Source organism: Notolepis coatsorum (assembly GCF_963971535.1).
Source record: "Notolepis coatsorum genome assembly, chromosome: 4".
Classification (NCBI taxonomy): Eukaryota; Metazoa; Chordata; class Actinopteri; order Aulopiformes; family Paralepididae; genus Notolepis; species Notolepis coatsorum.
In genome coordinates, this window is record NC_140168.1 from 116,174,075 (window position 1) to 116,189,256 (window position 15,182).

Below are 15,182 nucleotides of genomic sequence, written 5' to 3' on the forward strand. Positions count from 1 at the left end.
TTTGAGCTTGAAACCTCCAGCTTTCAGGATCCACTCCACATTCGCTGTGATGGTTTCCAGCTGGTCAAGGTTGTTGTGGGATGTGAGAATGTTATCAACATAGCTATCATGGAGTACATGACGTTCCTCAAGATTTGTGGTTGAAGTCCTTGACTCCTGGATGTCACCTTTGGTTGGTGGGAGTTGCTCTGGGATCTTTCTGGTGAGCTCCTCATACTTTACAGCGGCTGCTCTCATTGACCTCGCAAAGTGTGTTTTGGACATGTGGGCTGACATGGTGAGAGAGAGATCAATCAATCAATCAATCAAATTTATTTATAAAGCACATTTCACATGACGCGTGTCAACCAAAGTGCTGTACAGAGGGTAAATACACAAGATACATATAGACAACAATCACACTCCATTTTATGGGAGGGCACACAGGCAAACACATAGAAAAACAGGGCATGAGTCAGTGAACGGGAAAGGCTAGTAGGTAGAAGTGGGTTTTGAGCCTCGATTTGAAGGCATCTATCGAGGGGGCGAGCCTAATGGAGGTGGGGATGCTGTTCCACAGTTCAGGGGCTGCGATAGCAAAGGCACGGCCCCCGTGAGCTTGAGGTTAGACCTCCGGACTGTCAGGAGCCTCTGATCGGCTGACCTGAGGGACCTGGGCCCTCATTCATCAATGTGTGCGTAGAACATGTTCTATTTCCACACGTAAGCACGGAATGTAGAACCAGTGTACGCACAGGGAAGTCGGGATTCATCACACGTGCGTACGCAGGCTCTACGCCAGGGGTCTCAAACTCAATTTACCTGGGGGCCGCTGGAGGTAGAGTATGGGTGAGGCTGGGCCGCATCAAATATTCCACAAAAAAAAGGGTTTCAAGTATTAAAAAAAAAAGTACAACTGATCCAATCTTCTCAATCTTTAGCAATAACATTTCAGAACATGAACAGTTCTTCAGAACATGAACGGTTCTTCAGGCTTCTCAGTGGTGTCAGTGGACTCATCCACAGCTATGGAAATGCACTGTGCATTTTTTTTATTCTATCACAAAGCTGTTTATAAAAAAAATAGGTAAAAACCATATTATGCGTTTTCATCAATAAATAAATGCCCCACATTTCTTTATAGATTGGGGGCCCACAAATTGATTCTTTCATGGGGCCCAGAATCTCCAGCTACGCCCCTGGCTGGGACTCAGGCTGAACGCATTATGTTTCCGTCCATTCACCTTTGAATTGCAGTCGACTTTTCTTTTACTGACCATCTTTGAAAATGCCATATTTTTCTGCTGGCTGCCTGCTGGCGAAAATAGGCTAATAGCTACATTTATCTCACAGAGATAAAACTGGGAGCGAGTTTACTGTAGATGCGCTTTCAACTCTGCTCTGACTCGCACTGAAAGAGAAATACGACATGCAGTCCGTGAAGACCCGCCCTACTCCCCTACTCTGCCTCTGATTCGTAGACTGTGGGTGAGGGGGAAAAACGCTGACGGGACGCGTATGTGATTGGACCAGACTCGTACACAGACAGACAGTGGCAGTGCTGCGGGACATGCAGAGCACTGCTCGCAGTCAGAGGAGATAGCGAGGATGCATTTGCTTCCACTTTACTTGATATCACTCCGGAATCACGTTTCAACCAAGTCACTAACATAACGTTGCTGTCATGAGCCTGCGCTATGGTAGCCTACAAGTGACAAAATAAATAAAACGTCCTACTCTTGCGCAACGACTCGGCAAACAGTAGTGCGCGGGCCGCATTAACACTACACTTTGATGTCCAGTAGGGGGCCGCAAAATATCATCCCGCGGGCCGCAATTGGCCCACGGGCCGCGAGTTTGAGACCCCTGCTCTACGCACACCTGTCATGATGAATCCCACCTTGGCTCTGCGTCGAGGCTCGTGCACACTTTCACGTATTTGCATACCAGAAACGCCCCGATTAACCATATACGGTAATGGAATACACCCATGAAATGTGGAAAAAAGGACTAAGCCGAGGGAAGCGTGTCATGAGACAGGCTGACAGACGTGTACACTTATGGTGATGTCGGATATGATATCTATTAACCATTGCTGCCTGGGCAGCGCAAACACTAATAAATACCGCGCTGGAATATGACTGCCTTTTCCCGTGTTGTTTGATTAATACCCAGGGATTAAAGTTCTCCTCAATTTTATTCCAAATCGCGATGGATCTCCCGTCAATTTTCTACCTGCTGCATATGATTTCTAGAGGCATACTACAATCTATTTTGATGTCAGTATTGGGTAGCCCATATAAACAATAATACGAGAGCATATACAAGAACAATGAATCTCACTGCATGTATGATGTAGCCTGCCTTTCAATACATGAACTTGAATTCCATCATGTTTGTGTGCGGGACTCACAAGGCTGTTGTCACAATGGGTGGTACCGGTACAGTAATATAACAGTCCACACAATCACGATCCATGCCATAGCCTATGTTCTATTAGGACATGATCTGTGACGACAAATGTTCTAGAATGTTTGATTAAGATATCATACTCTGACAGCATGCCTATGATCAACAAAAACGCGAACTTGAATCCCATCATATACATAGTCTGTCCACTATCTGGTGTCATTGCAATGCGTTTTCTATTCTTTCTTATACAGTAAAAAGGGGGAAGAACACTATATTCATATGACTTGTATTCTGCTTACAGCTTCGAAATTCCACTTGTTTCGTTTAACGTAAAGCCTTTTAAATATAATCAAAACGTTCCCGTGTTTCTGCGGTCTGCGCAAAATAATAACGAGTTGAGCTTTATGATTTATGATGAATTGAAAATGGGGGACCCTGATGTAAACAAGACGAAAGTCTTTCTCTGGTCTGCATCCCCAATTAACAATTGTATGTACTGAGCTGTACTGTACTGTACCCATTCTGCAATCTGTTAATAAACTTTTCAATCAATCAATCAATCAAGCTACGCGGAGCGCAGTCAGTCAGTAGCCTACACCCTGTATATTCCGATAACGCTATATAAACCATGCTGCATTCATTCTGAGAGAAAGATCTATTATTCCAAATGCTATTTATAGGGTTTTGACCATAATTACACTACTGTTGCTATTTTACAATGAACTATAATGAACTACGGTTCGTACAGAACATGCCAGTGTTATTATGCACAGAAGCTCATTTCCTTGTTGTAATAATATATTCTACCACTGGGCGCCAGGTACGCATGGTCTGACCTGTGCGTAGACGTAAGCACGGAGTCAAGTTCAAGTTGAAATTGATGAATCCCACTCTTTGCTTAGAAATGATCGTACGCACAGGGTAAGCACAAATCTGTGTGTAGAACACGTTGATGAATGAGGGCCCTGGTGTTGGAATAGGGGGATAGGAGGTCTGAGATGTAGGAGGGTGTGTGACCATTAAGGGCTTTAAAAACAAATAGGAGAACCTTAAAATCTATCATGTAGCGTACTGGGAGCCAATGAAGGGAGGCAAGGACAGGGGTGATGTGGTCTCTCTTGCGGGTTCCGGTCAACAGTCTGGCAGCAGCGTTTTGTACCAGTTGTAAGCGGGACAGGGAAGACTGGTTAATGCCTATATAGAGGGAGTTGCAGTAGTCTAATCTAGATGAAATGAAGGCGTGGATGACTCTCTGAAGGTCTGCAGGGGAGAGAAGGGCTTTGAGTTTGGCAATGGTGCGTAGTTGGAAAAAACATGCCTTTACCACTGAGTTTACTTGTCTGTCAAATTTAAATTGTGGATCAAAAATGACACCTAGGTTCTTGACATACGGCTTGACCAGGGAGGACAGGTTGCCAAGGCTGTTGGTAAGGGTGGTGACAGCGTCTGGGGGACCGAAGAGGATTATTTCGGATTTGTTTTGATTTAGTTGTAGAGAGTTTTGTGCCATCCAACATTTAACATCATCCAGGCAGGATATGAGACTGTTAAGTAGAGACTGGTTGTTGGGTTTCAGGGAAACAAAAAGCTGTGTGTCGTCAGCATAACAGTGAAAAGAGATGTTGTGCTTCTGAATGATTGGACCAAGGGGTAGCATGTAAAGGGAGAACAGGATCGGGCCAAGGATGGACCCTTGTGGGACCCCACAGGAGAGGGAGGTTGAGGGGGAGGAGCAGTTGGCGATGTTGACAGCAAAGCTTGTATTTGTGAGATAGGAGGAAAACCATGCTAATGCAGTGTCACTGACACCAACCCCATGTTGGAGACGATCTAATAAAATGGTGTGATCAACAGTGTCGAAGGCTGCACTGAGGTCAAGCAGCATTAAAATAGAGCAGTCACGGTTGTCAGCGGCGAGGAGTAGGACATTTGACACTTTAAGGAGGGCTGATTCTGTGCTATGGCCAGTCCTGAACCCTGACTGAAATGTCTCCAGGATGCTGTTCTGGTGCAGGTAGGGAGACAATTGGCACAGAACAACCTTTTCAAGTATTTTTGACAGAAAAGGAAGCTTGGAAATGGGCCTGTAATTACTGTGCAGGGTGGGGTCAAAGTTTGGTTTTTTCAATAGGGGCTGGACTACTGCATGTTTAAAGCAGGATGGAACAGTACCAGTTGCCAGGGAGCTGTTAATAATGGAGAGGATGCTGGGACCGGTTGTGTGAAAAACCTGTTTCAGGAGAGCAGTGGGAACAGTGTCAAGGGGGCAGGTTGCAGGTTTCATAGAGGAAACTATCTCTGTGAGGGTGAGTAGACTGATGGGCTGAAAGCAGGTCAGTGTAGATGAGCAGACCAGAGGGACAGCTACATTACGTGTGGGGGGTGAGATGTTCCTTCTGATATTTTCAACTTTGGTGGTGAAAAAATTTGAGAATTCCTCACACTTAGCTGGGGACACATCCAGGCAGGTGCTGGGGGGGGGGGCTAATGAGAGAGTTGATGGTAGTGAACAGGAGTCGGGGGGATGAGATCAGGATGAGTTCCTCCGATCATCTTTCCCAGTGGTCCACCCCACAGCACAAGGTCTCCGACAACTCTGATCCTCTGAGGTGCTAGTCGACCTTCCCTGTGGCTGATGAGAAGATCTATGTCTCTGGGTCTTTTGAGTTCTTCCAGGGATATGTCTGGAAAGAGTTTCTGCAGTCTCTTGGGGGTCACACTTTTGTGGACATCTGCAATGCTGTCTAATCCATAACAAACCAATTGGTGTGCTCTCCGAGTGCCTTTTGGAGTGCTCACCTGGATCTTGAAAAGGTACCACTTTGTCTCCACTTGAACTCTCATCCCCCCGACTCCATGGACAATGAGGGTTACCCCTTCACTTCTGAGATTCAGTTTGCTTGCAGCCTTGTGGGTTATATAATTGGTGTCTGAAGCTAGATCAATTAATGCTCCAATTTTCTGTCCAGCATTTGCAGTGACCTCAAGAAGCATCATCATCACTGGATGCTCTTGTAATCCACTCTTCACTAGAAGGCCTGGCTGCTCATTGGCAGTGCTGAAAGCCTTTGTTACCATGTTTGAAAAGGCATCTCGACACTGCTTGGCCAGTTCTGGTGACAGCTTGTTGAAGAACTCCTCTTGCTTGTCTGTATACGTCTTCCTGCTTTTCCCTTCGTCTGAACAAATCCTGCTCCTCTGACCTGCACTGCTCCTCCTTCTCTCAGCATTAGGTCACAGACAGTAATGATGCTCAGGAGTGTGCTCCTCCTTGCAGATGTGGTTTGAACACAGGAAGCCAGGCTTGCAGTATGAACGGTTAGCATGAACCTCGAGACACCTCTTGCATGCTCCCAGGTTTCTTACTGCATTATTTTTATCTGCCAACTTGAGCGCTCGAAACTGGTTGCAAAAGTATAGCTTCCTCTTGTGCTTTCCATCTCCACAGACTACGCACCCTTGGTCGTTGTCTGACTTGGTAGATCTTGTTCTGGCAAACCTTGGCTCAGCCCTGGTCTCCTTTCTACTTGGCTCTTCATCCCTCAGTTGCTCGAGCTGCTCATATATGCTCTCTTGCTCTTTGAGGAATGCCAAGAGACTGTCAAACCGATTGGCTGGTGCCACAGCATTTCTCGCGTCAGCGACATAGACAAGCCTTTATTAGAGAATCTGGGAGTTTTCCTTCAATGGATTTTGTTACCAGTGGATTCTTGATAGCACCTGCATCGCCAAGGTCACTCAGGTCTTGAAGCGCCTTCTCCACAGCTTGGATAAGTTCAACTATTTTCCGTGGCTGATGACTTCTGACAGCTGGCATTCTCTGTAACTCCTCCACTATTTCAATGGCAATGGCCGTTTGGTTGCCATAGCGGTTTCCTAGGACACAGAAGATATAATCTGCAGTGTTGTAGGTGCTGAGGCGGAGGTCCCTCATGATCTTGTCGTCTAGATTGTCGAGTAACTGGACCTTTTTCACCTCCTGTGAGCCCGTTGGCTCACCCTGTCACTGGCGTGATGTCGGCCATTTTGGCAACCAATCTGGGAACGTGGAGTTTGAGATGCTTTAGGCGATTCTGAAAATGAAGCTGCCCATCTGAAGGGATCCATCGCTTCCACCGAACATAGGCCTCTTCTGCCGTCTTTACCGGTCCCTCTAGGTGCTTGAGTGTGAAGTTCTATGCCTCCTGTTTGCAGTTAGGTTTTATGTTCTCAGCGTGTTCACACCCATTATCTGCTGCCTGTAGCACTGTGGACATTTCAGTGTCCCCAAAGTTGGCCCATAGTGTCTTCTTAATCAGATTTCCGACCTCATTTTGACTCTCATTCATTTGCAGTCTTTTCTAGGTCCGCTTTTTGGTGCTCTGACAGCTCAGTCTTCCCCTTCAATTCTGTAATGAATGTGGACGTCAAATCATCATTGATTTCCAAGACTTTATTGGCTCCTGCTGCAAGTTCATTGAAAGTGTCCTTGAGCTCCCCTTCAGACATGTCCTCAAGGGTCCTGGCAATGCGGTTGGCCAGACGAGAGAACACTCTTTTTGCTAGCTTGCGTTAGCTCCAGTATTTAGCTCCTGCTAGCTTGCGTTAGCTCCAGTATTTAGCTCCTGCTAGCTTGTGTTAGATCCAGTATTTAGCTCCTGCTAGCTTTTGTTAGCGCCAGTATTTAGCTCCTGCTAGCTTGTGTTAGCTCCAGTATTTAGCTTCTGCTAGCTTGTGTTAGCGCCAGTATTTAGCTCCTGCTAGCTTGTGTTAGTGCCAGTATTTCGCTTCTGCTAGCTTGCGTTAGCTCCAGTATTTAGCTCCTGCTAGCTTGTGTTAGCTCCAGTATTTAGCTCCTGCTAGCTTGTGTTAGCGCCAGTATTTAGCTCCTGCTAGCTTGCTTCCCACGCCCTTAGTTGTCTATTGGTGTAAAATCACTATAAGCAGTAAGTAACTCACTCCTAAGTTAAATAAATCTAAACCTCTTCAAGTAGTGACCTAATACAATGGGTATTAAATACTAACTAAACCAAGGAAGTGATGTTGTTCCCAAGCTGAAAATAAAATTCTGAACTCATGCCCCCACCCCCCCTCCTCTCTCTCTCTCTCTCTAGGGATGATGATTCGACCGAAGGGAGACCAGTTAGAGATCATCTATGACATTGAGAGGACAGAGAGTTGGGACGGATATGTTCAGACCCTGAACACCTTCCTGACCCGTAAGACACACACACACACACACACACACACACACACACACACACACACACACACACACACACACACACACACACACACACACACACACACACACACACACACACACACACACACATTTTGTATTACCCTACATCTATAAACCTCAGGAATGGACATCAATTATTGTTTTATTGGAGTCTGAAAAATTATCAGACAAACTATATCTGCAGATCTCTGGCATCAGTATGGTTAACTACAGAAGGTTAACCCTTTCACTACCACACTACAGAAGGTTAACCCTTTCACTACCACACTACAGAATGTTAACCATTTCACTACCACACTACAGAAGGTTAACCTTCTGTAGTGTGGTAGTGAAAGGTTAAACCTTCTGTAGTGTGGTAGTGAAAGGTTAACCTTCTGTAGTGTTGTAGTGAAAGGTTAACCTTCTGTAGTAAGGGCTATATGAGGGCTATATGAGGGCTACCACAGGCCCTGGGTACATCCCACCTTGTTATACACTAAGGGTTTATAAACAGAGACACCCACATAAATATAAGCATCATCCAAAACACATCTTCGCCGGATTAGTCAAATCTCAAATCATCAGGTTCCACAGATTCTGCACTCAGACTGTCCATTTTGAGAAGGCCATCTGTCTTTCATTTAAAGCTCTCAGAAACAGAGGCTACAGCCAGCATTTCTGAGAATGACCCTGACCCCGAACCTGACCCTGACCCTAATCGGTTGGGGCCTGCCTGAATGGTAGGGAAATGAGAAGCAGTGTTACTTTAACCCTAAACATAATTGTTTCGCCCCCGAGGATCTGGACCAGGAAACACAGGAGGCCAGTGATTCTGCTTTTCACCCTAACGCTGCGTCTCTTACCCTAAACCGGGTTTGCCGTCATATTCAAAGACACGCTGACGTCAGGAGACCGCCGCCATCTTAGTTTAGGGGACAACCAACAGATGTGTACAAGCAAAAGCGTACACAATGTACCCGGGGTGAATGTTTCCCCGAAGCCGTAGTTGCGTAGCAACAACAGACAGGAAGTTGACTTCGAGAATGGACATCGAATTCCAAGATCTGTCGAGTGATTTCTGTGTTTTACGGACCGCTGTCTGGCCAGCGGCTACACGTGGGCTCTCAGGTGCATGATTCAATGAGCCATACTATTGTCTCCATAGCTATAATACAGAACACACGATGGGTCTGCAAACATCGCTAAAATGGTCAATAACGCTGGTGCCAAACAGTGCAAACGTTCGTTGGAGAGGAGGATGGATGACCTGAGGGCGAGGGTCCGCTTCCAACGGGAGATGAGAGACGTTAACATCATGTGTTTCACGGAAACATGGCTCAAGCCAGCGACTCCGGACCACAGCGTCTCTCCCTCGGACTCCTTCACCGTCCTACGAGCGGATCGCACGGCAGCCTCTGGCAAGAGCGTCGGCGGCGGGGTCTGTCTCATCACGAACAATGTCTGGGTGAACCCCAAAGAAGTGCATGTTCTCTCAAGCTCATGCTCCCCAGACATGGAACATCTTTCAATTCTGTGCTGTCCGTTCCACCTCCCCCGTGAGTTCACCGCGGTCATCATGACCGCCGTATATATCCCTCCACAAGCGAACACTGGCAAAGCGCTGGTGGAACTACACAAGCACCTCAACAAGCACCAAATCAAACATCCTGACGCGGCGACGATCGTAGCTGGTGATTTCAACCAGGCGAATCTGAAAAAAGTGATGCCGTCCTTTTTTCAGCACATCGCCTGCTCCACAAGAGGGGGAAACACACTCGACCACTGTTACACCCCGTTCAGAGCCGGCTACAAGGCTGTAGCGGCTCCACCATTGACGGGGTCTACAAGCTCAAGCGATCACGACTCCATCTTATTATTCCCCGCTTACAAACAAAGATCACGTGACGCCATCGTGTCACGTGAGACAAAAAAATGGACAGAGGCCACGCTTCAGGACGCGCTCGCAGACACGGATTGGAATATGTTCCAAGGAAGCGCCAGTGACGTCAGCGAGCTCGCGGACACCGTGGTGAGCTTCATAACAACTATAGCTGATAGTATTGTCCCCACGAAAAAGGTGCGGGTTTTCCCAAACCAGAAACCGTGGGTGGACAGTACTATCAGAGCAGCCCTGAACTCTCGCACCACTGCTTACAACCTGGGCAGAGAGACAGGAAACATGGAGGAGTACAAGGCTTCAGTCTATACTCTGCGCAAGGCTGTAAACCTTGCAAAACGGACATATGCTGATAAACTGGAGACACAAATGGCACAAAACGACAAGAGGCTTATGGCGTGGGCTGAGGACAATAACTGACTACAAAGTCAGCGCCCCCTCAATGGGGAACGACGACGCCTCTCTCGCGGACAAACTCAACTCTTTCTACGCTCGGTTTGGTGTAGACGGTGGCGCCGCTGGCTCAATGGCCAGTGACGTCACTGGCGCGCCGGCTGTTGTGGAGGGGGGGGGGCAACCGCGGGGGGGCGGGGACGCTCTCTCGTTGTCGGAACACAGTGTGAGAAGAGCATTTATGCAGGTGAACACCAGGAAAGCGGCTGGCCCAGATGGTATAACAGGATGAATACTTAAGTCCTGTGCCAACCAGCTAGCCCCTGTGTTCACCGCCATATTTAATCAATCCCTGGCGGAGTCAGTGGTCCCTGCCTGCTTCAAGATGTCTACCATCATCCCCGTACCGAAGAAACCCTCCCCGGCAGGTCTCAATGACTACAGACCGGTGGCACTCACCTCTGTGGTCATGAAATGTTTCGAGAGGCTGGTCAAGGATTACATTTGTGCCTCCCTCCCCAGTGATATGGACCCTATGCAGTTTGCATACAGGACAAACAGGTCCACTGACGACGCGGTCTCCCAGGTACTGCACAGCACCCTCTCTCACCTTGACCGCCAGAAGGGGGGCTATGTGAGACTGTTGTTCATTGACTACAGCTCAGCGTTCAACACCATAGTCCCCACCAGACTGGTGGACAAGCTGATCGAGCTGGGTCTGAGCTCCGCTCTGAGTGCCTGGATACTGGACTTTCTGAGTGAAAGGCCCCAGGCGGTCAGGGTGGGGGGTCAGACCTCCAACACCATCACCCTGAGCATCGGGTCCCCCCAGGGCTGTGTTCTGAGCCCCCTGCTGTACTCACTCTACACACACGATTGTGTGGCCAAGTTCAGCTCCAACTCCATAGTGAAGTTTGCAGACGACACGGTGGTGGTGGGGCTGATCTCGGACAACGATGAGAAGGCCTACCGGGAGGAGGTTGAGGTACTGGAACGCTGGTGCCAGGACAACAGCCTGCTCCTGAACATTGGTAAAACCAAGGAGCTGATCGTGGATTATAGGAGAGGACAGCAGGAGACACACACACCACTGATGATAAACGGGGCTACCGTGGACAGGGTGAGCAGTTTTAAGTGCCTGGGGGTCCACATCTCAGAGGATCTGACATGGTCAACACACATAGACACAGTCGTAAAAAAGGCGAAGCAGCGCCTCTACCACCTGAGACAAACCTGTTAAGGAAGTTCAGAGTATCGGGGAAGATACTCCAGTCCTTCTACTCCGGAGCTGTAGAGAGCATCTTGACTGGAAACATCACTGCCTGGTATGGAAACAGCACGGCACAGGACAAGAAGGCCCTACAGAGAGTTGTGCGCTCAGCCGAGCGTACCACGGGTATTGCACTACCTCCCCTGCAGGCTCTATACAACAAGAGGTGCAAATCCAGAGCCTGCAGAATAATGAAAGACCCTCACCACCCCAATAACAGCCTGTTTCAGCTGCTGAGGTCAGGCAGATGCCTGCGAACCCCAGCTACAGAGAGGCTTCGGCTCAGCTTCTTCCCCCAGGCCATCAGAGCCTTGAATAATGAACACTGAGTGCCACAGAACACTGAACTCTCCACACACAAGCACACATGAGCACACACACGACACGCACGCTGTGCATGCTCGCACACTAGCAGCCACTTTAACATGAGCAGGCACACACTCATGCTGCACACGCCCACACTTAGGGCCACAAAGGAAAGGTCACTTTAAAAATAGTATAGCAACAGTAACAGTGTATTGCACTACCAAAGGACCTAGCATGTCCTCCATGCTCTGTAAATAACTATGTACAGATACCGAGATGTCCCACTATATTACCTGTCTATTGCACAATGTTGTTTTTATTGGATTCTATTATATGTTGTACTACTGTATTGCACATCGTTGCGGGCAAGACCACCCGCATTTCATTGTATACTTGTATGCCGTGACAAATAAAACTCTTGACTTGACTTGACTTGTGCAGACTAGCTGTGAGTAGACCCGCTGACAGACCCGCTGACAGACACAATGCGTGCCTGGCAGAGATAGTAAGCACTTTTAGTGGTGGAATCTATGTGGTCCTCATTCAACACAGCCTGGCCATGAGGACCATGTAAACAAACCACCAGCTAACCACTAAAAAGTGCTTATTCCAACAAATCTCCCTTTGAGCTTCTCTGATTGGTTAGACGGGAAGCCTCTTAGTACACTAGAGCCTCGCCCTGGTTAAACTATAATACGGTCAACGAAGAAAAAAGGAAATGTCGTGCAGCGGAGCGAAAATGGAGAAAAACAAAAACCACCATATGCTGTGATATATACAAAGATGCTTTAACTGCTTATAATAAAACCATCCGCTTAGCAAGGAAAGATTACTTCTCTAAAATCATTACAGAAAATGCTGGAAACTCCAGAATCCTTTTTTCCACTATTAATGTACTACTCAACACTGCCCCTACACCTCCTCAGTCATCAACGGTTAAGTGTGAAGAACTTGCACTATTCTTTAACAACAAAATAACCTTGATCAGGGCCAGCATTACTCATGATGGAAATAAAGCTGATTGCGGCAAACTGTGCAATGTAACCATGAGAAGTTTCACATGCATCACATTAGATGTACTCTGCAAAACTGTCTCAGAATGTAACTCCTCCACCTCAGACATTGACCCTATACCTACAGCTTTCTTCAAACGGGTATTTAATAGTGTTTCAAGCCCTGTGCTAGATATCATAAACACTTCCCTTAGGACTGGTATTTTCCCGGATACCTTTAAAACAGCAGTTGTAAAGCCATTACTAAAAAAACCTAACTTGGATAGTAATGAAATGGCAAATTATCGTCCAATATCCAACCTACCATTCATTAGTAAAGTACTTGAAAAGATAGTTTCAGTTCAAATAAATTCCTTTCTTGAAGAAAACAACATCTTAGAAGAATTTCAGTCAGGATTCAGAAAATATCATAGCACTGAAACTGCCCTCACCAAAATAATCAGTGACCTCAGACTAAACTCTGACGAGAATAAGATCTCCATCCTTATCCTGTTAGATCTCAGTGCAGCATTTGATACAATCGATCACGATATTCTAATCGATCGTCTTGAAAACCATGTCGGTTTCTCAGAACATGTGCTGGGCTGGTTTAAAACATACATCAGAGGGAGGAAATTCTATGTTAAACTAGGAGATCACATGTCTGATATATACGACAACAACTATGGAGTTGCACAAGGGAGTTGCTTAGGTCCTTTACTCTTCTCCCTTTACATGTTACCGCTGGGTGATATCATCAGAGAACATAATGTAGATTTCCATAGCTATGCGGATGATACACAACTGTACATATCTGCTGAACCAAATGATACAGCGATTAGCTCCATTACAGACTGCTTACTGGCAATAAATAAATGGATGAGTAAGAACTTCCTGAAACTAAACGAGAACAAAACTGAAATTCTAATTATCGGCTCCAAAACTAAAAAAGAAACATGAATAAAGAACCTGGGGGGACTAACCCCTTGGATCAAATCTGAGGTCACTAGTCTTGGGGTTATCATAGATTCAGAACTGAACTTCAATTCTCATATTAGCAAAGTGACGAAAACATCGTTCTTCCATCTCAGAAATATAGCAAAAGTACGACCATTTATTAATCAGAACGATGCTGAGAAGCTAATTCATGCATTCATATCTAGCCGGTTAGACTACTGTAATGCACTTTTCACAGGTCTCCCTAAGAAAACCACAGAGAGGCTTCAGCTAATCCAAAACTCTGCAGCCCGACTGCTAACTAGAACCAAAAGGAGAGAGCACATTAGTCCAGTCTTAGCTGCTTTACACTGGCTTCCTGTAACATTTAGAATTGACTTTAAGGTCCTTCTCCTTACATACAAAGCTCTAAATGGACAGGGACCTAGCTACATCGCCAACACTCTAATAAATTACACACCAGCAAGAACACTGCGATCATCAGCTGCTGGACTACTAGAGGCTCCCAGAAGCAGTCAAAAGAGGATCGGTAATGCAGCCTTTATCAACTATGCCCCAAAACTATGGAACAAACTACCCCAAAACATCAGGGAAGCCAACTCGCTAGACATCTTTAAAAGACAGCTTAAAACTTAAAATCTCTTTGCTCAGGCATTTCACTGATAGATATCTGCTACCACCTAGTGGCAAGAGGAAACATCAGGGATATCCTGACACAACTTGTATTTACCTGCACTATTCTTACCCTGCCTACTCTTATACACTGCCTATCAAATTCATGTGTCGGTTATTGCACTTTTTACTTCTTACTGATGACTATTTTTAAACTGAATCATTTTAAACTATTTTTATTATTTGCTAGATCCAAATGTGAAACACTGTGATTATTTGTTCATGCAATAGGTCCCACTATTTAGTATGGGTTCGAGTCCCTGTGATCTAATATCACTAAAGTTACAATGTGGGTTCGAGTCCCTGTGATCTAGTATCACTAATGTTACAGTGTGGGTTCGAGTCCCTGTGATCTAGTATCACTAAAGTTACAGTGTGGGTTCGAGTCCCTGTGATCTAGTATCACTAAAGTTACAGTGTGGGTTCGTGTCCCTGTGATCTAATATCACTAAAGTTACAGCAATATGTACTGTGAAGTATGTTGGGAATTACAGGAGTATTACTGAATAGAGAGCCTATTAGGATGCTAGATCCTAATGTGAAACACTGTGATTTGCCATATCTTGCTATGCTCGCTCATGCCTGTATTTTCTATGTCCGTTCTATTTTATAATTTGTTTTACTATTTTTAAACTGAATCATTTTAAACAATTTTTACTATTTGTGTTACTGAAAACTGTAAGCGGAGAGCCTATTGGGATGCTAGATCCTAATGTGAAACACTGTGATTCTACCTGTCTATCTTTTTATGCTCGCTTATGCCTGTATTTTTTACTGTTGTGAAGCACTTTGAACTGCAACCTCTGTATGAAAAGTGCTATACAAATAAAGTTATTATTATTATTATTATTATTATTATTATTATTATTATTATTATTATTATTATTATTATTATTATTATTATTATTATTATTATTATTATTATTATTATTATTATTATTATTATTATTATTATTATTATTATTATTATTATTATTATTATCTTGTTAGTATGTCCACATTAACATGTTGTTTTTCTGTTTTTGTTTTATCTCTGTGTGTCTCTACCTCTCTAACTCTCTGTCTGTCTCTCTCTCTTCAGCCTATGAAAACAGTTACCAG

The 15,182-nt window shown here is 45.5% G+C and overlaps 1 pseudogene across 1 annotated transcript in view; it reads left to right on the plus strand.

Moving 5' to 3' along the window:
- Positions 1-15,182, plus strand: part of LOC311226663 (sodium/potassium-transporting ATPase subunit beta-2-like) — a 135,429-nt pseudogene that overhangs the window by 100,460 nt on the left and 19,787 nt on the right. Inside the window, exons 3-4 of the transcript in view lie at positions 7,485-7,589; positions 8,488-8,558. The product of the transcript in view is annotated as a sodium/potassium-transporting ATPase subunit beta-2-like (transcript). The remainder of the gene's footprint in view (positions 1-7,484; positions 7,590-8,487; positions 8,559-15,182) is intronic.